The 25,988-nt window shown below is 34.5% G+C and overlaps 1 protein-coding gene and 1 long non-coding RNA gene across 2 annotated transcripts in view; both read left to right on the top strand.

Moving 5' to 3' along the window:
- Window positions 1-25,988, top strand: part of LOC139775480 (uncharacterized) — a 78,815-nt gene that overhangs the window by 16,126 nt on the left and 36,701 nt on the right. The window lies entirely within an intron of this gene.
- Window positions 3,262-5,209, top strand: LOC139775485 (uncharacterized). Its single transcript, XR_011718836.1, has 3 exons — window positions 3,262-3,641; window positions 4,239-4,942; window positions 5,144-5,209. It is a non-coding gene; the product is annotated as an uncharacterized lncRNA (long non-coding RNA).

Below are 25,988 nucleotides of genomic sequence, written 5' to 3'. Positions count from 1 at the left end.
CTAGTAGTCTAGTGTGTCGCTCGAGGAATCGCGCAATAAGATACGGGAAACTACCGCTCGTACGTCGATGTTTCAACAGTGTAATCCTGAAGCGGTTTGTTTAGGATCATCGTCAACACAGACTTCAGGGAAAAAACAAGTATCCCAACGAGAAAAAAATTCTTTAATTCTGAGAGTAATTTGTTAAATTGACATACACGAATTGTACGAAAATATATAATTTCCGTCGAATTTATACTCCTTAATCATTGTTTATTTACAACAATTAAAATAATTGTCATCAAACATAAATAACATATACATAAAAGGAATATATAAAAATTCTAATTTTAATTGAACAAATCTGTAATTATTTTCTAAAATGTCATATATATCGTGATAATATTATTATATTATCATAGAATAGTATTACACTGTTATTATGAGTTTAATAATTAATTTTTGATGTGCGCACCGTCAGAAATTCGAACAAGCAGACAATAAATTTTATTAATTGGACTATTAGCATTGGAAACGATTCGACGGAAATCGATTTGCCAATATATCGCGCATATATTTGATCGCATATTGATGAGTCAGAATGCATGCCGATGGCACTTTAAGAACTCAGCGGAATATAAGGAACGCTTTACGAGGAACACTCGCCAGCGGTGACGTTTATATCGGAGGAACGGTCTGGCACGACGATGGAAACGTGCTGACGTACGTCGCCCGGTATACAGGCGAAGATATAATTACGCCATATAATTTATGTAAGCCATGATACACGCGCCGCAGTGAGAAAAGAGCGCGCGCACCGAAGAAAAACACATGACACATGGATGAACCTTCGCAGGGGCTGCCATTCTATTTTTTTTTCCGTCTGTACTTTCGCTTTGTAAAGACGTCCCGAACGCCCGTAAAGTCCGAACTCTAAGCTCTGTCGCGGAGGAGCAGATGCCTCTCGAATCTGTCGTCCTAAAGTCGCGGACGTACGATGTCAGTGACGCGTGACAGACGCATTTCTTTCGCTATTCCTCGCGCTTCTTCGCGATCGCGTTCCGCTCGATGCGATACCCGTTGCCGTCAAAGTCACGAAAACGAAAATATCGTGAATGAAAATCAACTCACACTACATTAAACCGGAAATTTATTTTTCTAGATAAGTTTTAAAATACAAAATATATTGTTAATAATACAAATGTAACGAATTTAAAGAGTATTTAAAATTATTAAAAATTTTTTAATAATTTTAAACACTTTAATTAAATTCATTTTTTTAATTAATTAAAGACGTGAATTTAACTTTCTGTAAGTATTTGCTGATGTACCTAAAATACCAAAAGATTAAACTATCCTCTTTTTCATTCCAGATAATCTTTTAATCATGGTTATTTGTATCTCTTAAATCGGGCCATAAATTGTTACACGTAATCCCTCCCCTCCCCCCGCCCACGAAAATATTAAACTTATCTGATTTAAAATAAATTTACAAAAACTGCGATTTAAAATGTGTTGGCTTCTTACGATTTTAAACTTCGTTTTCACAATCTTCACCGAATATCGAGAGACTTTACTCCCACACCGAGATTTCTCGACAACGGAAGTCGCGAGTCAGCATCGCTATTACGAGCACGTGTCTCTCGTTCTCGCGTCTTTTACGAAATGGTAGGAATTTCAAAAAAATACTTTGGAGTCGTACGTCTATCACCTGCACTTTCTCATCACAGCGTTGTCCTCGTTCAACAAGCGAGGAATTTAAATGCACCTGTCAATTTCTTTGTGCAGGCCTCGCAAAATTTACAAAAATCTATAATAAACCGAATACTTCTGATAGCGATAAATAATTTAAAAAATCAAAAAAAGTAATATTACAAAAAAAATGTTATTCGAATAAGATTTGGAGCATTAATAATTAATTTTTACTTCCAATATCTCTAGAAATAATACAAAGAAAAAACAAAATTCTACCTGTTATTATTTAATTGTTATCTATATTATTACCATACATTATATTTACTTTATATTATCTATATATTGTCTACATTATCTATATTATATTTAATAATCTACAAACTTCCATACGCAGCAGAATCGATATAACAGAAAAAATATATAATTATATTACAATCAAGCGTAAAAAAGAAAAATACGGATGAGATACTAATTAGTTTCTGAGAAAATCGGGATAACATGAATCTTATGATATTACCAATGCAATGTCGTTATGCGCATACTCGTTCTCCTAAGGAATACCGATCTAGAAAATACAGGTGCAAGGACAGTGAGACTTGCAAGGCAATATAACGATATTGGCAATGGCGATGTGGTCTTTGCCAAGTGGTGGTGGTGCGAGCGACGACGATGGTGAGCATGGAAGGGGGTAGAGGGAAAGCCTGTCTCTCGTCGGAGCGTGGCATCAGTCGACGATATCGCGCGAAACTCTAACGTTCCACAAATCCGCCGGCCTTATACTTCAACAACAGTACTACACCTTTACACAGCTTAGTCAGTTACCACATTTCGATCATCAGAAGATTACGCGTGATCCGATTCGCGAGTCGATTCTCGAAATTATTTCCGCGCTTCAAGTCGGAAGCAGAGTTTACGAAACGAGTTCGATTTTGTGACCTTTTCCCGAAAATATTTCACTCTTTCTCTTCGTCTTCGCAACGCTGGATTCACCCAATCGAGAAACTCGCGCGGAGTTTCGCTCTCGCCGTGAATTTACGCGACCACACGAAATCGTAAATCGGTCACGAGAGACAAGCCTATTAACCGAACTCGGTAATCATTTTATAACGCATTCCTTGCTCGCTCGAAATTAAATGCGACCGAACGTTATCCGATACATATTCGTTTCGTCGTCCAACCAGCTATTATTTCGGTACCGTTACCTCTGGGTAATCTTGCGACCGCGTGAAATCCTATACCGGTTATGATTTACGACTAAAAATGATTCTTATGATTGGCACAAGACTCATTCCTTACAATTAGCTATAATGGTATTGTTACGCGTTTGTTCGTTTAAACATTATAGCTCTTTAAATATCTGCATTGTGTGACCGAAAATCGGAAAACATGAATTCTATGTAAAATATATTTATTACTTGTTGCTTCAAAAATACGTGAGTATGTAAAAATAAAAATAAAAATTAATTAAGAATCAAATTATAGCATCTCTCTATTCGTCTTTTAATTATTTCTTACAATTAGTATTCCTCCACGCGATTCTTCTTATATCATTATCTTATTGTAAATAGGCTTATAATCTCATGCAATATTGATTTACAATAATTCAATGATTCTATTCATTAAACTCATGCATGACAAATAGAAAACAAGAAAACGGTTCATGTAAATCGCGTATAACGAATCGTATTGGACAACGTTGTTTTTGCCGAAAAGTTCAACTCATGATAATTCGTTCTTTCGGTAAACGATGGAGACTTTAGAGAACGGCGGCGAAACGTGTGCGCGCGGAGGCTATCGAGCGATGCATTTATAGACATAATAAATCGCGGTGCTGCACAATGAGAGGAGCTCACGCTGAGAATTTATTAAAATCGAGCGTTTAGAAAGCCCGGCCTCATCTAAGCGCATTAACGGGGAGCAAAACCGCCACTGGATCGATCCCGCACGATACAAAGGAGCAACGCGCGGTAATTTATAATAGGCTGATTCGCCGTGCGTGCCAAATTAATTCATCGTAATAACCCACGGGGAAAGTATCTCACATCAGTCATATTTTACATAACACCCGGACGTATCGCGAACAAAAAGTACGCGATTAATCTTGACTCCCAAACTTCCGAAATTGACAGTGGCATTGTCCGCGAGGCGACACACGTTTCATTACTCTTCATTTCGGATCAAGACTGAACTGATACGCGAACAAAAGAAAAATTAAAGAAGATCCTGTTATTAAATATAGCTCGAGACATTAATTCATCGTGACTGATATTAAAAAATGTTTCAATCCTTGTCATTCGAAATTAATGATCTACGCCGAAGTAAAGTCATGATCTGTATACTCCTTCATTAGCAAAAATTGACTAACAAAATAGTTTAAATAGCATGATTAATAGATTAATTATGATAATCAATCATAAAAATGTTGATATAGCGATAAAGAATAGTCGGGAAGTCAAGTTTCTCTTTCCAATACATCAATCAAGACAAAAAATTTTCATATTAAATATCTTACAAACATAAATATATATTTACTGTTAAACTTTCATTATCTAATCACTTTCTAGTAATTGTTAACCAGAGATAATCGCTATAAGACATTAAGTAGAAAAAAAAACAACGAGAAAAGGGAAGTAGCTTCTCCTGACTCCCCAAGATACGCGAAACGGTATCAAGCGTATAACAGGTGCGCTTCGTGCGTCGTCGTCAAGTCAGCAAACGTTGGCGTGCAGTTGTCGTGAGGAAGAAACGCATGGGAAAAACGTACGCCGCTGTCAAGACGATCGGCAGCATGTTTCTGATAAAACGCGCGCGGTCTCACGCAGTGCCGATGCGTGCGACAGGAATGTATACGAACAGCACGATCGAAAACGATACGGGCACGTAGCCGCGAAAGAAATCGTTCTCCCGTCTGTGATGTCGATATCCCGCGCGCGATCCTGGCCGTTGCTGGACACGGCAGGCGAAAGAAGCTGTACGGTCTCCGTCAACGACTCGTCCCCGAAGAAGAAGAAGAAGAATTATATGGCGGAAACCAATGACGGCGTGGACAAAAGCAACATTGCGGCTGTCCAACCGGAAAACAACTCTCAGGTGCAGGCGAGACAATTGTTGTGTCGACGCTATTACCCTGAGGGAGGGTGGGGCTGGGTGGTCACCTTCGTCGGCACTCTCGTGCATATTCTGGGACCAGGCCTGCAGTTCTCTATTCCTGCCACTGTCGCATTGCCGGCTAAAGTCAAATTCTATCACCATCCGTGGCATACAGCTGGTGAGTCAAGATTTTCGAACGATTGCGTGAATGTTACTCTGATACACAAGTAATCAAAATCGTATACGTATATGGTCGAATCTTAGTATTTTGGTATTTCATATTTTCATACATTTACATTGCAAATCTAGAGTTTAATTGTAAAAAATTGAACGCTTCAGTATTTTTAAAATCCTATTTCTTATTCTTTGACCTTTTTAGATTGCAGTAGGAACCGATGTAGATAACTATCTCATGACATTAAGACAGAGATCCCTTTTCAAATACTATCTTTAGTAATTAACACCTTGATTGCCATACCACCCATATTTAGATGACACGTAAATTTCCGTCAAGGCTTCTTCACCCAATTGTGGATGACGGTTTTATTTAGCTAATTAAAAATAACTTTACTAAATATTTAAGACTTTAAAGAAACAATATGAATTACAAATAATAACAATATTAATTATAAATAATATTAGACATTAGAAAACAATCAAGTATTACAACAATATACTAGATTTAGTAAGTTTAACGTCAAAATCAGCTCGACAATCAAAGTGTTAAAGCGCCAAGAGTTATGACCTAAACTGCAATTCTCGTAAAACTGAATTCTATAATACTATTCATCTCTATCAATTATCGTAAAAGTGTCAAATTTATTAGAAAACGATTGAAAATTAAAGTTTATGTTAAATCTCTCCCCTGTGGCAAATCATCGCACGGATTTCCTATTCAAGTACTTTAATGGGCAAAGTCGAACCACTATCTCAGCCTCAAATCCTTATTTAACAGACAGTATCAAAGTGAAGTAAACTCGTTACTGGCATGCCAAAAGCTATAGTTAGTATGCGCCATAGCTAAAGTTGTACGAAATTAACCGTAAAACAGGTAATCAAGGATAAACCGTAGATAAGGATTGCCGATAAATTTACTTACAAATGGTTAAATATATAAATAGTAAACTGTGTTTATATCCCAGCCAAGTACGTTCGCAATTTGAGATTGTTATTGTGATTTATAAAATATAAAACCTACTTCAGAGAAAAAGATAATAAATTATACAGAATAATTTTATAAAACTTAGTGCACGTACTCTTATTATGTATTTTCTCTGCCAGCAAACGGAAATTTTTATAATCAAGAAAAATTCTCTATAATAATACTGAATTTATGCGTGAATCAAATAACTGAAAAATTATGTAAAGTGCGCATGTCTAAAATAAAGCACTAAATCTTTGCTTCGATATGAAGAGACAGAGAAAGAAAGAGAGATTCCTTATTTTATAATACTTATTGCTGTTAAATTAATAAATAATAAATTTTAAGTAGTTGATCAAGAGACACGGTAGTGTCTCGCGCCAAGTACACGCGAAGCGAGACCGCACCGTGACTCTTTTACGCGATTAATATAACTTCTCAAAGTAATTTTTCAAAACTTACGCTTTTGTATTTGTATGTGCGTTATTTATATAAATTGCGAACATAAAAAAATTTTTATTTGATTACCCGGTTACGCTTCCAAAATTACGAAATTTTTCAACAAAATTTTACAATAAAATTCGCACAAGAATGTATTATTAATTTAAAAAATGCGCAAAATTCAATTAATGCAGGAAATCACATCAGGTCCAACAATTTCCCGCCGAAAGAGAGAGAGAGAGAGATATTACGAAAAATTTAATTTCTGTTAACAAAATAAATCCCCTGGACTGGATTAATTTTTCATTATGACATTATTTAATGAATCGGTTATCATTAAAAGATAAAGAAAATTAAAATTTTTCGGAGACTATGGGTTTGATGTTGACCTATCTCTTGATGTATTGAGCCTCGATATAAATGTCCTTCCATCCATCGCTAATAATTTATCCCTATCTTTACTGCCTTATATTCCTTGTTCACCAAGCACGCGTCGCAGCATCTGAGAAACGAGATTCTCGCGCGATGAAAGTTGCCGTGAAATTATCAAACTTATGAAAGATACATATTAGAGTTGTCTGAACTTGCTACTTTACTACAACGAAACGTAATATTCTCTATCGATCTATATATGCCTGGCAGATGAGCAAATAATGCTTTCAACGCTCTTATCTATTGTATACTTCTTTCACTTTTTTTAAAAGATAGATTCCTTAAATTGAAAAAAAAACAATTTATGGTTTATCTCATTGTCGGATCTAATGGCGTAAATTTTGTAAGTTGACTGTATGATACAATAAGTGCATAATAAAAAACAATTTTTTAGTATAATAAGTAATAAATTTTTACAGTGTTTCTTAACAAGCTCGTGAACTCGCTATAATATACAGTTACAAATATAATTAATGTATTATTATTAATTACATATCTCTGACATATTATTTCTTCCAATAAAATTGAATACTTCACTATCGCGGATATGTTAACTTTAAAACGTACGTATTTTATTGCCAAGCTAAGATACTATTTTTTTTATGTACGGTAATAGTAAGGAAATATTTCTTATCATTATTAGAATATAATATCACAAAGTTATTTCACATATTTCACATAACCCATTTATTTTTTATTTTTTTTATTTTTTTTTTATTTTTTTAAATTTTTATTTTATTTTTTATTTACATTTACTTTTATTCAAAAGCTATCATATGCTATTTACATTTATTTTTTATTTACATTTATTTTTCTTCAAAAGCGCAGATTACATCTCTTATCTCTAAAGTAGGTGCATGTGCGTGATCGGCGAGGCTGAACCGGATCTACCTTAATAACCCTACCGTTTCGTTCATTGAATTTGAACGTCAAAATTTTATTGTATTTTACAGGTTGCCGTTTTACAGGTTTTACATTTAATTTCGCAAGACGGAGCCTACGCCTCCGTTCGTCCATAGCTATTGGTTGCCATGCTTCAGGACGTATCGCGAACAAAAAGTACGCGATTAATCTTGACTCCCAAACTTCCGAAATTGACAGTGGCATTGTCCGCGAGGCGACACACGTTTCATTACTCTTCATTTCGGATCAAGACTGAACTGATACGCGAACAAAAGAAAAATTAAAGAAGATCCTGTTATTAAATATAGCTCGAGACATTAATTCATCGTGACTGATATTAAAAAATGTTTCAATCCTTGTCATTCGAAATTAATGATCTACGCCGAAGTAAAGTCATGATCTGTATACTCCTTCATTAGCAAAAATTGACTAACAAAATAGTTTAAATAGCATGATTAATAGATTAATTATGATAATCAATCATAAAAATGTTGATATAGCGATAAAGAATAGTCGGGAAGTCAAGTTTCTCTTTCCAATACATCAATCAAGACAAAAAATTTTCATATTAAATATCTTACAAACATAAATATATATTTACTGTTATTATCTTTCATTATCTAATCACTTTCTAGTAATTGTTAACCAGAGATAATCGCTATAAGACATTAAGTAGAAAAAAAAACAACGAGAAAAGGGAAGTAGCTTCTCCTGACTCCCCAAGATACGCGAAACGGTATCAAGCGTATAACAGGTGCGCTTCGTGCGTCGTCGTCAAGTCAGCAAACGTTGGCGTGCAGTTGTCGTGAGGAAGAAACGCATGGGAAAAACGTACGCCGCTGTCAAGACGATCGGCAGCATGTTTCTGATAAAACGCGCGCGGTCTCACGCAGTGCCGATGCGTGCGACAGGAATGTATACGAACAGCACGATCGAAAACGATACGGGCACGTAGCCGCGAAAGAAATCGTTCTCCCGTCTGTGATGTCGATATCCCGCGCGCGATCCTGGCCGTTGCTGGACACGGCAGGCGAAAGAAGCTGTACGGTCTCCGTCAACGACTCGTCCCCGAAGAAGAAGAAGAAGAATTATATGGCGGAAACCAATGACGGCGTGGACAAAAGCAACATTGCGGCTGTCCAACCGGAAAACAACTCTCAGGTGCAGGCGAGACAATTGTTGTGTCGACGCTATTACCCTGAGGGAGGGTGGGGCTGGGTGGTCACCTTCGTCGGCACTCTCGTGCATATTCTGGGACCAGGCCTGCAGTTCTCTATTCCTGCCACTGTCGCATTGCCGGCTAAAGTCAAATTCTATCACCATCCGTGGCATACAGCTGGTGAGTCAAGATTTTCGAACGATTGCGTGAATGTTACTCTGATACACAAGTAATCAAAATCGTATACGTATATGGTCGAATCTTAGTATTTTGGTATTTCATATTTTCATACATTTACATTGCAAATCTAGAGTTTAATTGTAAAAAATTGAACGCTTCAGTATTTTTAAAATCCTATTTCTTATTCTTTGACCTTTTTAGATTGCAGTAGGAACCGATGTAGATAACTATCTCATGACATTAAGACAGAGATCCCTTTTCAAATACTATCTTTAGTAATTAACACCTTGATTGCCATACCACCCATATTTAGATGACACGTAAATTTCCGTCAAGGCTTCTTCACCCAATTGTGGATGACGGTTTTATTTAGCTAATTAAAAATAACTTTACTAAATATTTAAGACTTTAAAGAAACAATATGAATTACAAATAATAACAATATTAATTATAAATAATATTAGACATTAGAAAACAATCAAGTATTACAACAATATACTAGATTTAGTAAGTTTAACGTCAAAATCAGCTCGACAATCAAAGTGTTAAAGCGCCAAGAGTTATGACCTAAACTGCAATTCTCGTAAAACTGAATTCTATAATACTATTCATCTCTATCAATTATCGTAAAAGTGTCAAATTTATTAGAAAACGATTGAAAATTAAAGTTTATGTTAAATCTCTCCCCTGTGGCAAATCATCGCACGGATTTCCTATTCAAGTACTTTAATGGGCAAAGTCGAACCACTATCTCAGCCTCAAATCCTTATTTAACAGACAGTATCAAAGTGAAGTAAACTCGTTACTGGCATGCCAAAAGCTATAGTTAGTATGCGCCATAGCTAAAGTTGTACGAAATTAACCGTAAAACAGGTAATCAAGGATAAACCGTAGATAAGGATTGCCGATAAATTTACTTACAAATGGTTAAATATATAAATAGTAAACTGTGTTTATATCCCAGCCAAGTACGTTCGCAATTTGTAATTGTTATTGTGATTTATAAAATATAAAACCTACTTCAGAGAAAAAGATAATAAATTATACAGAATAATTTTATAAAACTTAGTGCACGTACTCTTATTATGTATTTTCTCTGCCAGCAAACGGAACATTATTATAATCAAGAAAAATTCTCTATAATAATACTGAATTTATGTGTAAATCAAATAACTGAAAAATTATGTAAAGTGCGCATGTCTAAAATAAAGCACTATAGTCTTTGCTTCGATATGAAGAGGCAGAGAAAGAAAGAGAGATTCCTTATTTTATAATACTTATTGCTGTTAAAATAATAAATAATAAATTTTAAGTAGTTGATCAAGAGACACGGTAGTGTCTCGCGCCAAGTACACGCGAAGCGAGACCGCACCGTGACTCTTTTACGCGATTAATATAACTTCTCAAAGTAATTTTTCAAAACTTACGCTTTTGTATTTGTATGTGCGTTATTTATATAAATTGCGAACATAAAAAAATTTTTATTTGATTACCCGGTTACGCTTCCAAAATTACGAAATTTTTCAACAAAATTTTACAATAAAATTCGCACAAGAATGTATTATTAATTTAAAAAATGCGCAAAATTCAATTAATGCAGGAAATCACATCAGGTCCAACAATTTCCCGCCGAAAGAGAGAGAGAGAGAGATATTACGAAAAATTTAATTTCTGTTAACAAAATAAATCCCCTGGACTGGATTAATTTTTCATTATGACATTATTTAATGAATCGGTTATCATTAAAAGATAAAGAAAATTAAAATTTTTCGGAGACTATGGGTTTGATGTTGACCTATCTCTTGATGTATTGAGCCTCGATATAAATGTCCTTCCATCCATCGCTAATAATTTATCCCTATCTTTACTGCCTTATATTCCTTGTTCACCAAGCACGCGTCGCAGCATCTGAGAAACGAGATTCTCGCGCGATGAAAGTTGCCGTGAAATTATCAAACTTATGAAAGATACATATTAGAGTTGTCTGAACTTGCTACTTTACTACAACGAAACGTAATATTCTCTATCGATCTATATATGCCTGGCAGATGAGCAAATAATGCTTTCAACGCTCTTATCTATTGTATACTTCTTTCACTTTTTTAAAAGATAGATTCCTTAAATTGAAAAAAAAAACAATTTATGGTTTATCTCATTGTCGGATCTAATGGCGTAAATTTTGTAAGTTGACTGTATGATACAATAAGTGCATAATAAAAAACAATTTTTTAGTATAATAAGTAATAAATTTTTACAGTGTTTCTTAACAAGCTCGTGAACTCGCTATAATATACAGTTACAAATATAATTAATGTATTATTATTAATTACATATCTCTGACATATTATTTCTTCCAATAAAATTGAATACTTCACTATCGCGGATATGTTAACTTTAAAACGTACGTATTTTATTGCCAAGCTAAGATACTATTTTTTTTATGTACGGTAATAGTAAGGAAATATTTCTTATCATTATTAGAATATAATATCACAAAGTTATTTCACATATTTCACATAACCCATTTATTTTTTATTTTTTTTATTTTTTTATTTTCTTTTTTATTTTTTTTTATTTTTTTATTTTTTATTTACATTTACTTTTATTCAAAAGCTATCATATGCTATTTACATTTATTTTTTATTTACATTTATTTTTCTTCAAAAGCGCAGATTACATCTCTTATCTCTAAAGTAGGTGCATGTGCGTGATCGGCGAGGCTGAACCGGATCTACCTTAATAACCCTACCGTTTCGTTCATTGAATTTGAACGTCAAAATTTTATTGTATTTTACAGGTTGCCGTTTTACAGGTTTTACATTTAATTTCGCAAGACGGAGCCTACGCCTCCGTTCGTCCATAGCTATTGGTTGCCATGCTTCAGACACCGTGTGTGCCGACCGGAGAGACCGATTGCCCAACATGCCAAAAATCATGTTGGATATTTCACGAGGCAGCTGTTTAATGATATCCAATTTCTTTTCAAATACATCAAAATATGACAAAATTCTCCTAAAGGCTTCCATTGCTCCTGATCTGTGACCTGTAGCCTTCGAAAATCTAAAGGATAATGATAGCTCCGCACTCGATCCCGCTATTTATACTTCTTTCCTTATTCCTTATTGGTCGAGAGAAATGTCAAATCAAATGACGTCACGTGGCTACCCCGAAAATGGCGCGTTCTAATTGGCTGCCCCCCCCCCCCCCCCCCCCCCCCCCCCCCCCCCGCCATGACGGAGAAATCATTTTCTCTCCGGCACTCGTACCGATCATACATCACGAGCAATGGAAGCCTTTAGGAAAATTGTTGGGTATTTTGATATAGATATTCATACAAAAGAGATTCGATATCATCAAATAGCTGCCTTTTGAAATATTTTGAAATATCCAGCATCGATACTAGCATTTATCTTGTCTAAGCCAAATTATCGTGTTAATGATGTAGATTATGTGAAATTGACGAAAAGTCTATGATAACAATAGAAGTTTATTAAATTAACGTCTTTAATAAATATTTAATTTTGAAATTCTTATTGTTTGTGCTATAATTTCAAAATTGTGATTTTTATTTTGAGTACCTAAAGGTTATTAATAATTTAGGATAATTTAAAATTTAAGATTTGGTGTTTAGAATTATCGTCCATTTTTCATAGTATTTAATTAATTTATTAAATAATCAACATTTATTAAATAAGGTGGTAAAGACTTGAGCTTTGGCTAACAGTCAATCAAGTATTAACTATTAACTTCTTGCTCGCGAAGTTTGACATTCGCATTTTTTACACGGAATCGTGAGTATATTTTAATGATCAATTTTTAATACATTAATAAAATTATTGCAAAATTCGAGTTTTATATTCATCGTCGGTTTCAGCAATAAGAATCCGCAGAATAACTGTATCTCGTTTTTTGTCAAACATTTCTGTGGTTTTTGCGACTATAGCTAAATATTCCTTAACGAAAAATAAAATAATTCTAAATGACATTTAGAAATATTTGTTAAGGAATATTTAAATATTTATTAATGGCAATTGCAAACGTTACGTTCTTTTTTTCGTCCTTGGGTGAGATCGCTGTCTCAGCGATGGGGGTTTATCGCTGTCCCTCGCGTCAGGTGGGCGCCAGAGAAATCCATGGTTCGTACTGGTGGGAAGTCGAAATGATCTTCGTCGCGGAGAGTTATTCCTCGTCGGTTTCCGTGAGATCCATTCGCGAAGTCTAGTTCAGTGCTCTGTTGAAAGTTGGGAGTTCTTGTTACAGGGTCGGAATTAATCCTAGATTTTCTCGGCAGCTCTCGGAAGTAATGATTTTGTCGATTTTGGCAATGAGTCAACGACGACTAGTATATGTTTTAAAGTTGGATCGTGAAATTAATTTAATGATATATTTTGAGAAAAGATTTTCTCCTTTCTTTCTTTTGCTAAATGTTCTCCTATTATACAATAATAATAATATTAATATTAATGCTGTCTTAATTATAACAAGACTTATTGTTAGTATTAGAACAAAATGGCTACACGTAGATACATGGATATAATGTTGATTATTTGTATAAATTTAAATTATCAAGTAAATAAATTCAAGTTTGGTATGAGTAATTTGTCTGGTAATTTTTTGGTTATTACTTTAACAAAACTATGGTTACGAATGTATATATTCAATTTTCTAACTTTTAATCTGTTTCAAGGAATTATTTTTAGGTACATCCTGGACATCCCGCCGTTCTATGATATTATAATTAGTAATAACAGTTTCTTCTGTAGTAAAATACATGCACATACAACGCGATCGTATTTAACAAATTTTGATTTTTATCGACTTAGATAATTTCACGAAAAAGATTTCTACTTTTTTGTTTTAAGAATCTTACTGTAAATACATCATTGTAATTAGAAATGTGCGGTTACAAAAAATTTGAGATAAGTCGAATACCCCCATGTCAGTGGAATATCAACAATTAAAATTTTTGAACGCTACAGAAAAAAAGGAAATTGTTCAATTTTATCTTGATATAGATTTTTTAGTATAAAATAATTTTTTAAAATCCCGCTGTTATCGTGTTCGACTCATATCGAACAGTTGGTACCCGAGAAACATTTGTACCCGTACACATATAATAATCTACAATAATGCATGTATTTTATTATTATTAAATATATTCCTTCGTAACCGCAATTCCATAAGAATAATTCTATCTATGCATTTTTAATAAAAGGAGATGATTTTTAATAATAGGAAAACATATTTTTCTGCGTGCGAATTTTTGTTTTGTTGCGAATTTGTGATAAAAATGATAATTGTCATTGACACGTCAAAATCCTTACTACTGAAAATGGTCTGGAAGATTCGGGATTTATTCCTATCTATAGCGGAACCGCTGGCGTTTGATGGACTGTTTAACTTTTCTTTGCGTATGAATCTTGCGAAACTCGATGTAGAATCAAAGCGCGTTGAGCTCGCTTTTCACCACGAAGATTATTCTTTGTGTCGGATACTAACCAGCGTACTACTTGATGGAGGGCTTTTGGTGCTGTCAAATCGTTGGATCAGTTATCCCTGAACGCGAGGAAAATGCAGTCATTTTTCTATTTTTAATCTACTTGTATTTAAGGTTCATAAAGCATTTAAGGCAACCATTCGTATGCATTTTATTAATAGATCGTTTAGTTCGTATATTAAGTATAGACGCGCTTTCGGAAACAGCGCAAAATGTAGAATTATATTTATTCTTTCAAAGAACAAGTAATTTGCGTTACACTGTCATTTTAAATTTTATGCTTTTTTCGGGAAGTAGTGTCGCCAATCGATTTGTTCATTGCCTTGTCTTGGTCAGTACTAATTTTTTATTGCGGTTTATCTTCTAATTTGATTAATTTCGTCGTTTTATTGTTTTAACATTTTTAAACTTTCCGTTTACACTGGCAATCATATTCACGCGAGAGATCTCAATTAACTTTAGCATCACAGAAGCAAGAAGTACACGTTATATATTTGAAATTAGGATAATATCCACTTTGCACAGTTTTTGTGTACTGGCGTAAACTAATTGTTTCGTTCGTTTTACGATAAATATCTGATTAATACATTTGTGCTTCGACTAGATTTAATAGTCCGATTTAATAATAAGATTTACAATTATGTAAGATTCTATGAGATAAGTCGGATTTAATAAGTTCGGAGGTTTAAATAAATATTGAGTTGTTTAATAAAACATTGCACGCGTATTTAGCGTTTTTTTTTAACTTTCTAAAAAGGTAATTTTGTACAATATTAATCCTGAAATCTCGAAATCTTGCTCTATCGAAAGTATTAACAAAATTAGTTTTCGATTTGTACTGAATATTGAAACTTCTGCTCGGCGTTATAACATTATAACTTATTAACCTGATAGTAAGAACATTTGTGCTCACATTCAATGTTGCAATGTAAAAAATAGGAAAAAGAAATAAAGCAACAAAGAGGGAGAGAGAAAGGGAAAGAGAAATGCTATAATATGTTATGTGTAAATATATAAATGTTAATTCATTTTAATTAATTGATTCTTATTTTATAAGTGAAAGTCTATCTCAACAAGTCTTTTATTCTTAAAATATTCATTAACATTATTAACCATCCATGAACACATTAAAAGAACATATGTTAGACCAGGGACTACCGTACAGGTATGCGACATTCAAAACATTTAATTATATCGCAAATATAAGCTCTCTGTGTGTGTGTTTACAATTACTTTTTATCACAATATTCAAAAGCGAATATTACTTCGCCCGTATGCTTCTGATACTTTGCCTCTCTTATCTTTGAGGTAGCCTATGTGCGTAATCGGCGAGGACGATCTAGGTCTACCTTAATAGTCCTGCCGTTTTATTTATTTTGAACGTCAAAATTCTAGTGTATTTTACAGGTTGTATTACGTTTGGTTTCTTAACCCAAAGCCTGCGTCTTAGTTTATCCATATATATATCGTTTTCCGAGGACGAGCGTGGCCTAGTAGACAGCGCACTGGTCTATTGAGCCGAAGGTCCCGGGTTCTATTCCCGGTAGAAGTTAGAAAAATTATATCGTTCTCCTCTCGGAAGGCAATGGCAAACCACCGAGAGTATGTCTTGCCAAGAGAACTTCTCTAAAAAATATAGCCGTTCGGAATCGGCATTAAACTGTAGGTCCCATATACAATGTGTATAATCTACGTGCGTAACACATGTATATGAAGAGAAGTCACCACGCTCGGAAACGAGTAATAGAATGAGGAGGTTCTAATCAAAATTAATAATTTACCATGGCTTTCACATCGTCCTGCTCAATGGTGAGAAATGTTCCGAACGATCGGAGTACTGAATGTCCGTGCTTAAAATATTTGTATCGCCGACTTTAATTAACGGAGATTTGTCTTTGATCATGATCATTTTAAGCACGGACATTCTATGTCGAAATGTGAGACACTTGGTGGAAGCATGCATATATAAATCTAGAAATAGTATACTACATATCGTTTTCCATCTTTCAGAAATCTTCGAAACCGACCGCAGAGATCGGTCACATCGAACATGTCAAAAATCATGCTGGATATTTCAAAATATTTCAAAAGGCAGCTATTTGATGATATCGAATCTCTTTTGTATGAATATCTATATCAAAATACCCAACAATTTTCCTAAAGGCTTCCATTGCTCGTGATGTATGATCGGTACGAGTGCCGGAGAGAAAATGATTTCTCCGTCATGGCCGGGGGGGGTGGGAGGTGGGGGTGGGGTGGGGGGAGGGCAGCCAATTAGAACGCGCCATTTTCGGGGTAGCCACGTCACGTAATTTGATTTGACATTTCTCTCGACCAATAAGGAATAAGAAAAGAAGTATAAATAGCGGGATCGAGTGCGGAGCTATCATTATCCTTTAGATTTTCGAAGGCTACAGGTCACAGATCAGGAGCAATGGAAGCCTTTAGGAGAATTTTGTCATATTTTGTTGTATTTGAAAAGAAATTGGATATCATTAAAAAGCTGCCTCGTGAAATATCCAACATGATTTTTGGCATGTTGGACAATCGGTCTCTCCGGTCGGCACACACGGTGTCTGAAGCATGGCAACCAATAGCTATGGACGAACGGAGGCGTAGGCTCCGTCTTGCGAAATTAAATGTAAAACCTGTAAAACGGCAACCTGTAAAATACAATAAAATTTTGACGTTCAAATTCAATGAACGAAACGGTAGGGTTATTAAGGTAGATCCGGTTCAGCCTCGCCGATTACGCACATGCACCTACGTTAGAGATAAGAGAAGTAATCTGCGCTTTTGAAGAAAAATAAATGTAAAATATTTAAAAAATATTTATATTAAAATATAGATAATTCTCGATAATCATTGTACAAAAGTATAAGTATTTATCCGGATCTAGTATTACATATTTAATTGCATTACATATTTAATATTACATAGTATAGTTTATAACTGTATACAATTTTACAAAAAAAAATTCTGCGGAAGCTAAAAATTTAAAATTAATTAATTTAAAATTTTTAGTCTTCGCAAATTATTTTTAAAATTAATTTTAAATTTTATTCAATTTTTAATCCCCCCTTTTTTCAGTTATCAGATATGGATTTATGATGTACCAGCTACATATTATGTAATTTATTAAAAGTAATTTTATTATATCCAATTTAAAAAAATAAAGTTTAACTTCGCGATCGCGGAAATTTTATTTTTTATTAAATGTCATTCAATTTTCAGCATTATAATTTTCAAAATATTAAGTTATTATGTTTTGTTCTTACCTACCCGTATTTCTATTCGTATATTTTCCTGCCTACCCGTATTTTTATTCATTTATGCCTATACCTATTCGCGTATTCGTATATACCTACTCGTATTCTTACTACACAAATGTGAAGTAAAACCGTGAATAAAATGCGTATCGTGTCCTATTGTGTGGCGGTTAAATCCAATGGAATCGACCTAATCGTACTTATGCAAAATATGGGAAATGGACAATAATTTAGAAGACATGGGCGCTCGCAATTTAATGCAAGCAAGTTAATTAGCTTTCAGTCGTATGTTATATCACATAATTGCATACTGTGTCTCACAAGTATGCACCTACCTTATACCACATTTTATTTTGGTCAATATGGTAGACCTTATCTTACATGATGCGTAATAGCGTAATTCCTTTTTTTTTCCAAATTAGACCTACCTATTGCGTTGTTTCTGACTGTCCATTCTGGCTGTATATCAGCCAGAGCATGAGAGAAGAAGACAAACTCCTCTTTCGATGCCGGCTGATTAACAGCGTCGGCAGGCGATTACAATGATCGATTACGAATCGTAACGATCATTAATACGAGCGCGTTAATCATATAAAAAAATAAATAATCACGTTCGCTAATAAAGTATTAATTTTTAAATTTAACTTAATTTTAAGTTCTCAGCGATACGCGTAATTAACTTTTTCGACCAAGAAATATATCGAAATGGTAGAAAGCAAAAAAAAATTATATCATCAAAAACTGCGCAAGAATTTTATATATATTAACCGCGTTCTCTCTAATCAAAATCATCGAGATTATATCTCAATCACGAATATCTGAATTTGAATACTGTAGTGCAGAAACACGAAACAAACCAAAATTTAAATATTACTCGATGAATCGGTCAATAAATCAATGAATAGGCAAACAATTTTTACTACAATCCGAGTCGCGAACCGCGAACCGAACCGCGAACATTATTTAATCTCACTTCAAATATCAAGTGAGATATTCAAAATTAATGACGTGAGATCCAAGAGGGACGATGATTTCCTAAGCGATATATTCACGCGATAAGTATCGTAATCAATATAATAAATTTATCATATTCTTGCGCATGTGACATTTGTGTCTTTCTAAATTTTCACATACATATATCATATATACTTATATAAACAACTCGTTATTTAATTACAAAATGTTATTTAAATTCTGTTTAACACGACATATGAAATAGATTATATTATGCATTTTAATAAAACTGATATAAGAACTATCAATTTTGATATATTTCTACATTAAAAAATGATTCTGTCCCGCGACAAAATATTCACTGAATCTCACGTCATTTTGTTGTTTTATTTACTGATATAAAGCCAAGTTACTAGATGGATAGACTATAAAAGATTAGGATAAACTCAGCGTGTTATATATATTACGCGAGAGCATTCTGCTATAAGCACAATAAATCAATAAATGCTGATAGAGCTCTATAGGATTGATTATATTCAGCCTAGTCTGATTTAGTCTATCCATTTTAGGGCAATGGATCTGTGACAAGTCACAAGTATCTGCATTATTAGATGAGAATAATACATAAATATATACACTTAATATTCACCGATTCATTACCCCATTATAAAAAATTCGTCACTCACCGACCGATGCGCAACGGACGGAGTTATCAGCCACGTAGCTACGATGATTCTGTAACACAAAAATGAAAGATTCAAATTAAAGAGACGCTGAAAATAATCAACGTTTCAAAAAATAATTTTTACACGCGTCTAATTCGCCTTTCAATTAGATTACTAATTAGATTTACTAACATAATTATATATTTTCTGGAAAAATCTTTGCGAGAGAATAAACTTTTATAAAATTTTAGATGGTTAGGTTTCTCTTTCTCTAATCATTTCTAGCTTATCGAGATAAAACAGCCCGAATAAATGGAAAAGAATTATTAATTTTAAGATAAGAAATGATACTCACCCCAAGGTTGCTCCGCCGGAGCCCGATGCCTCTGCCTCCTCCTCCTCCTCCTCTCAGGACGGGGGTTATCAGGCCGCCTTCTCCTCCTCCTCGCCTCCCGTTGCACAGGCTACTCACAGAACCACTGTCCGATATTTCGCGATCGAGAGCGAAGTAACTGTCATAATACGATCGCGACACTTTATTAGACACTCCCGAGATGAAACGATCGACGACGTACTACGGCGCACTTCCACACCGAGCTGACCGAGCTGCTTTCCCCGCTGTACGCAGCCAACTTCATACCGACGCCGCGCGGATACAACGCGAGTCGAGTCACTGGCCGAATTGAAACTAGCGACCCGTTCGAAAATATACGCTCGAGTCACGTCGCGTCGTCCGGGCGTCCGTTTAAATAAATCGCGACGAAACATTAGTCCAGCATGCTCCGATCGTCTTCTCCTGTATGCGATAATAGTCCATCGAATATAAGAAACTTATATTCGGCGTACATTTTAATTCTGTATTCACCTCACTCCGATTCCCGTTTTCCTGTAAGCTACGCGAGGCGCGTGCCGCGCAACGACCAGCGCTTCGGCCATGTTCGTGAATCGTCGCGAATGACCAGCGCTTCGGCGACGTTCGTGAATCGTCGCGAACGACGAAAATTAGGCGGTCGCGCGATCAGGATGATCCGACAGCGACGGTTAACAGAGAATCCCGTATCTCTCTGATACCTGCGATTTCATCGTAATACTTATCGCGGCACATCTCGCGATGTAACAGCGCTACGCACGAAGTCGCTCGCTCGGCTACCTGTCGCTCCGAGTAGCGAAACGTGAATGATAACGCGGCGACCGTTTTTGTAAACACTGCGTCGCGCGGCGTACGCGAAAACAAAAAACAAAGTCGAGCACCCGCGCCACCCGCGCGCCAACGGTCTCGCCGCCGCCCGCGCCGCGCCGGCAATATTTAATTATTTACCTGACGATAACGTTTAATATACCTAGCGGTACAGAATTAACGTACGCCGAATATGAATTCCGTTTCTTGTATTTCGATGAATAGGCTATTATCGCATACTCTCCGCGTTGTATCGTAGACCCGTATCAGCACACTGCCTGAAACAATAATTCTTCTCTCAATAATATTTCGATCTGAGTAAGAAACGATTTTAAAGTAATAAAGTAATTCCGGGAGTAATTCAAAATAAAGAAGAGTAACGCGAGCTTTCGCGCGGTCAGCTCTTTGTTCGCTTGTTTCTTTATTCGCGAGCGTGAATTATGGAACTTTTCGGAATGGATTCCAATCGGAATTGTTTATTCCAGTTATATCCAACTCTCTTTTTACGCGATAGATATGAAAAATAAGCGATAGAATTGACATCACTCACAAAAGTTACGTTGCTCTAAGTCCATGGCCATACTTCGTACGCAATTTGTCTGAAGACGATGTTAACCGACTGCAACTTGTTGCGTCTGCAAACCATATTTAACATAAAATATTAGAAATTTAAGGATTTATTCTTTAGCATTTACATCAATTTTGCATATAAAAAAATTATGAAAACATTCCTAGTAATTTTAAACTATTTGAAATCATTTAGTGAAACCATTGGACCATTTTATAAGAATTATAAGTGAAATGCGAATGGAAATGAGAGAGTTTTTAGTAGACGTTTACAGTAGACGTGACGTGCATGATAAAACAGAAGAGAATCAAAGCTTAACGAAATGTGACCGAAAGAAAGTACGTTTAATTGTATCGCGGAATAAGATAAAATTAATTTTTAAAAGACTAATTCTTAGTTTCATGATATATTGACTACAATTTTATACTTTAATTAAAATTTATTGGACCACTTCAATATTTAACTCAAATAAAAAATGTTAAAAAGTTCTGAACACTTTCGATTGAAAAAATATTAACAAAACTTGGCAAAATATTAACAAAATATTGTCAATTATATGGTTCAGCATATTACTAATATCCTAAAAATCGCAGTTTGTAAAAAAATCTTTCAGCGAATCAAACTCAAGCACTAATCTTCGATTTCTATCGTATTGTAAATCTAATTTCTTATATCTCGAATATACTTATTGTTGTTCAGAATATATGTATAGAATAATAGTAATAAAAGATGTAATAAAAATAATTTATTTCATTAATTCCTATAAATCTTTTTTTAAGAGAATATGGTTGACATTTTCATATAATTAAATATTTTGGAAGTATAATAGTTTTGGATAACAAAATGTTATTAAATAACAATAAATAGATTAAGATATATGTAACAAAAACACGTACATCGATTAACACCCTGATTTATACCACTTAGTGCTGGAAACTACAGAAATAAAGAACAGAAATATCCAATTCAATTATCTCGATGTTCCTTGCGACGATCGTGCCGGGAGTCGTTCGGATACAAAAAGCAACGAAATGACTCCAATGCAAGAATCCGCGACAAACTTATGCTCTCCGTTCTCTAACAATAATCTGGAAGGCTTTCCGAGAGCAGTTTTTGCTGTTGGATCACCGAGAAGGGAAAAGAATTTCTCATATATTTCCGATCGATAATTTTCTTTAATTTCTGAAGATTGGACATACTATGAAATTGGAGAAAAGAAAAAATTGAATCTCTGTAAAATTAGCACTCCACTTTCAGAATTTCGATGCAATTTACAGGGTTATAAACTCTTTCCCTAAGAATTGTAGATATAAAATTAATAATTATAAATACAATACACATGATAAAATACAAATCCTATATCTTCAGAATCTCATTTTTTATTCTATCATGTGTATTATTTTTACAATTATTAATTATACTTATTTATATATTAATTATATATATAAATAATTATTAATTAATTAACACATTTTTCTTGAATTGTTCAGCGAAATAACGTAAGTAAGATTGTTTAATGCGAGCACAACAACTTACAATTAGTATTCGCAAAGGTATAGACCGATTGGCAGCTAAAGCAAAACTAACTCGTCTAAACACAAATATTCTCCGAAGTAAAAAACTTCTTCAAACTATAATTTATGTTAATTAAATAATCAAGTTCAATCAGTAAAGTTTTATGGAATAAACATAGATTTTAATATTTTTGAAGTGATCCATTTTGTTGTGATCACAAAACTAACCATAATATATACGTATTATTATGTAATATATTAGTATAGATAAAAATAAAAGAAAATAAAATATTTTGTAATCCGAAAATCGTAATTAAAATGTAAATTCTATAACTTTATAGTTGTTTTCAAAGTAACAATACGCAAGAAATGCGGAATATTCAACGTGACATCGCTTCCAAGACATCAAACAAGAAACAATCGTAGCAAGAAACGGATGTCTTGCATGTAACTTCGCAAGTGTCGACGATGAATCGCGATGAGTAAGTGTAAAATAATTTAGGGAAAAACGTCTGACAAAGAGGCTTATCAAGAAATATCATGATAAAGCAATTTATAAACGCATTAATCTTATTCAAGTTTCCATTTGCATAACTATATATGTATATATAGTAACTATACTTTTAATAAAACTACTATTCATCTTTTTTTGTACAGCAAACAAAGCAATATGTAAAATGTACAAATTAAATATTAATGTAATATATTACATAATGCAAATTTACAATTTTATTAATACTGCATTTTTTAGCAATATATATAATAACATTTTATTTTATAAGTATACTTATTATGTATTATGCATGTTAATTAAAACATTTTTGTAATCAATCTTCTTTAATCAATAGTGTTATTATAAATTAGACATGTCTATCTTTAGGACAAGTTCAATTCATATAATAAACACATATAAAATACAAATTAAGACATGCGCCATTGTGCAGATTAAATAATAATCTTAAGAGTTAAATCGAAAGACAATTATATTACTATAAGGATGAAAGTCTAGATACTACCTACACCGCAATTTGAGTGCTTCAGTAAGTCATTCGTAAGTCTCGCCTCTTAAACTCCATTATGTCAGACATGACGTTCTGACCGTGTAATAGCTCCTCGACGTTTTTGCTTTGTCTGTCTGGAGGACACTACTCCCTGCCAGCTCGTATCTTCTATAAAGAGCCATATCGAATCGATATGTAATAACGAGTTGAAACATGACACGCGGAAAAAGCGTTGACGACGTCCTAACGAAATGGCAGACGAATAATACGAGCATGACACGAGCATTTGGTTAAAGCAGACCAAAGTCTTTAGCGATGTAACCCTTAACCCCTTACAAACTACGAGTCACTCTCGGATAAGTTTATCTTAAGTAGATCGCGTTCAACAATAATTCTCATGATTATCACGTCTCTCTAATTTTCTTACAAGCATAAAAAATTACTTGGACTCGTTTTAAATGGCTACATTTTAATTTAAGTACAATTTTGTGAACTTTGTGTTGAGAGAAAATATAAAAAATATTTCATATATATCTGCACATCCATATGTGTTATAAATTAAAAGATAAAAACTGTACTGCAAAAAAATACGTAGAATGTTTTCACGACAATAAAATAACGAATAAATCAACGATGAAAAATCTCGTAAAAGCCTTTTTTCGAAGATAAAATGAAGCTTCCATAATCTACTTTCTGTGGATATTTATCGATCTCGGCCTAATAAAATATCCGCTTAATCCGTAGATATATTAACTACAATGGCAGCTGCGCGCTTCCTCAATTCATATATTCCGGGCAACGAGAGAATAATGTCCACAAAAAGAGAGGAATGAAACAGGCAGGGATTTACGGGGGAGAGATCGTCAAAAGAGCTGTGCAAGATTCGCCAAGGGATCTTCCGCCGAAAAAATAGAAAGGTTAAGATTATCACGACAATTTCGATTTTTATTTCTCGCGTAACAAAATGACTGCCTAAAACGTTGATGTACGAACGAGAGCGGGGCTTGATTGTATAACCGGATTGTTGAACCAAAGTCGGGAAGGATTAAGACTGGATTATGAGATACTTCCGAAAGTTCGTTTGCCAGGGCTCGTTCAAGAAAGCTTTCGCACCGACATCGTGAGCCTATTGGAGAAAGGAGTAAATTATGCACGCAGACGTGTTGCGTAATACATTGTACACAGCTTTGCCTTTCGCACGTTCAGCTTATATGGAGGACGAGCATAATTTGACCGGCTAATTATTTATCCGTGCACAATGGTCACGAATCGCCCCAACGTCGACCGGCGGCAAAGGAAGACAAAGTAGAGTTTCTTTGCGCGATTTGTTCCGCGTAGTGAATTACCGAGTGGCGAAAGTATTCGCCCATTCATCATTTAGCGATCAAACGAAAAATTTTAAGTGGGATTAAAATTTCATGAGCTTGAAGTTTCATCCCAAGTTGTACACTTCCTGTTCAACTTTGCGAAGAGATTATATCGACGATATAATGCACATCTAGTTAGGTCTAATTAGGTCACGTAAAGAATAAACACAAATCTACTTAATAATCTTATTATTAGTATAGTAAAAACCATATCAAATTGATAGAATCAAATATATCTAAGTACTAATATATTTCTTTAAACAAGAAAACAATAATTTTAATCATAAAACAATCTTATTTTATTGTACTAATATATTAGGCAGGATTTAATAATTTGCATTCATATAATCTTCATACTACAATTGATATGATCAATCAATCATAAGATATCTATCAATAAAGATCACTGTACATGCACTTATAGAGTTAAGAGTTATCCTCAAAGAAATGGAGGGAAAGCATTCTAGCGGATTACTGCCGCAATATTAGTCAATCTCATGGAAACATGCATAGATACACAGATAGTACCATTTATTACGGTCCAAGATAAATACTCAAGATCGTTTCGGCAAGTTCGGTGCGTAACAGTTACATTGATCAATATAAGAAGCAAACAAGAGCACCTACATTCTGAATGGCGGAATCAATCGACGCAAGAGGCGAATCGAAAAAGATAAGAGAAAGACAGGAAAGATACCGATCCGCCACCGAGAAGAGTTAGTCCATAGAGGAGTTACAACTGTTTGCGTTCGCAAGAACTAGAAAAAACCATTGGCAGGACATATCTACGGCCGCTGATGAGCATCACGCGTTCGCCCACGGTGGGGGGAAAGTGGAGTAGCGTGGAACAGATCCGTGGTGGTACACACGCAAGGGCAGAGGCGGAGAAAGAAGGAACGACGACCGCGGATCGCGATGGCTCCACTCCACTCCTGAAGCGGAGAGACGCGCCGCCG

This window comes from Temnothorax nylanderi, unplaced genomic scaffold (assembly GCF_030848795.1).
Source record: "Temnothorax nylanderi isolate EJ_2023f unplaced genomic scaffold, tnyl_v1.0 TNYL_tig0099_pilon, whole genome shotgun sequence".
In the NCBI taxonomy this organism is placed as follows: Eukaryota; Metazoa; Arthropoda; class Insecta; order Hymenoptera; family Formicidae; genus Temnothorax; species Temnothorax nylanderi.
This window is presented reverse-complemented; position numbering and strand designations above follow the sequence as displayed.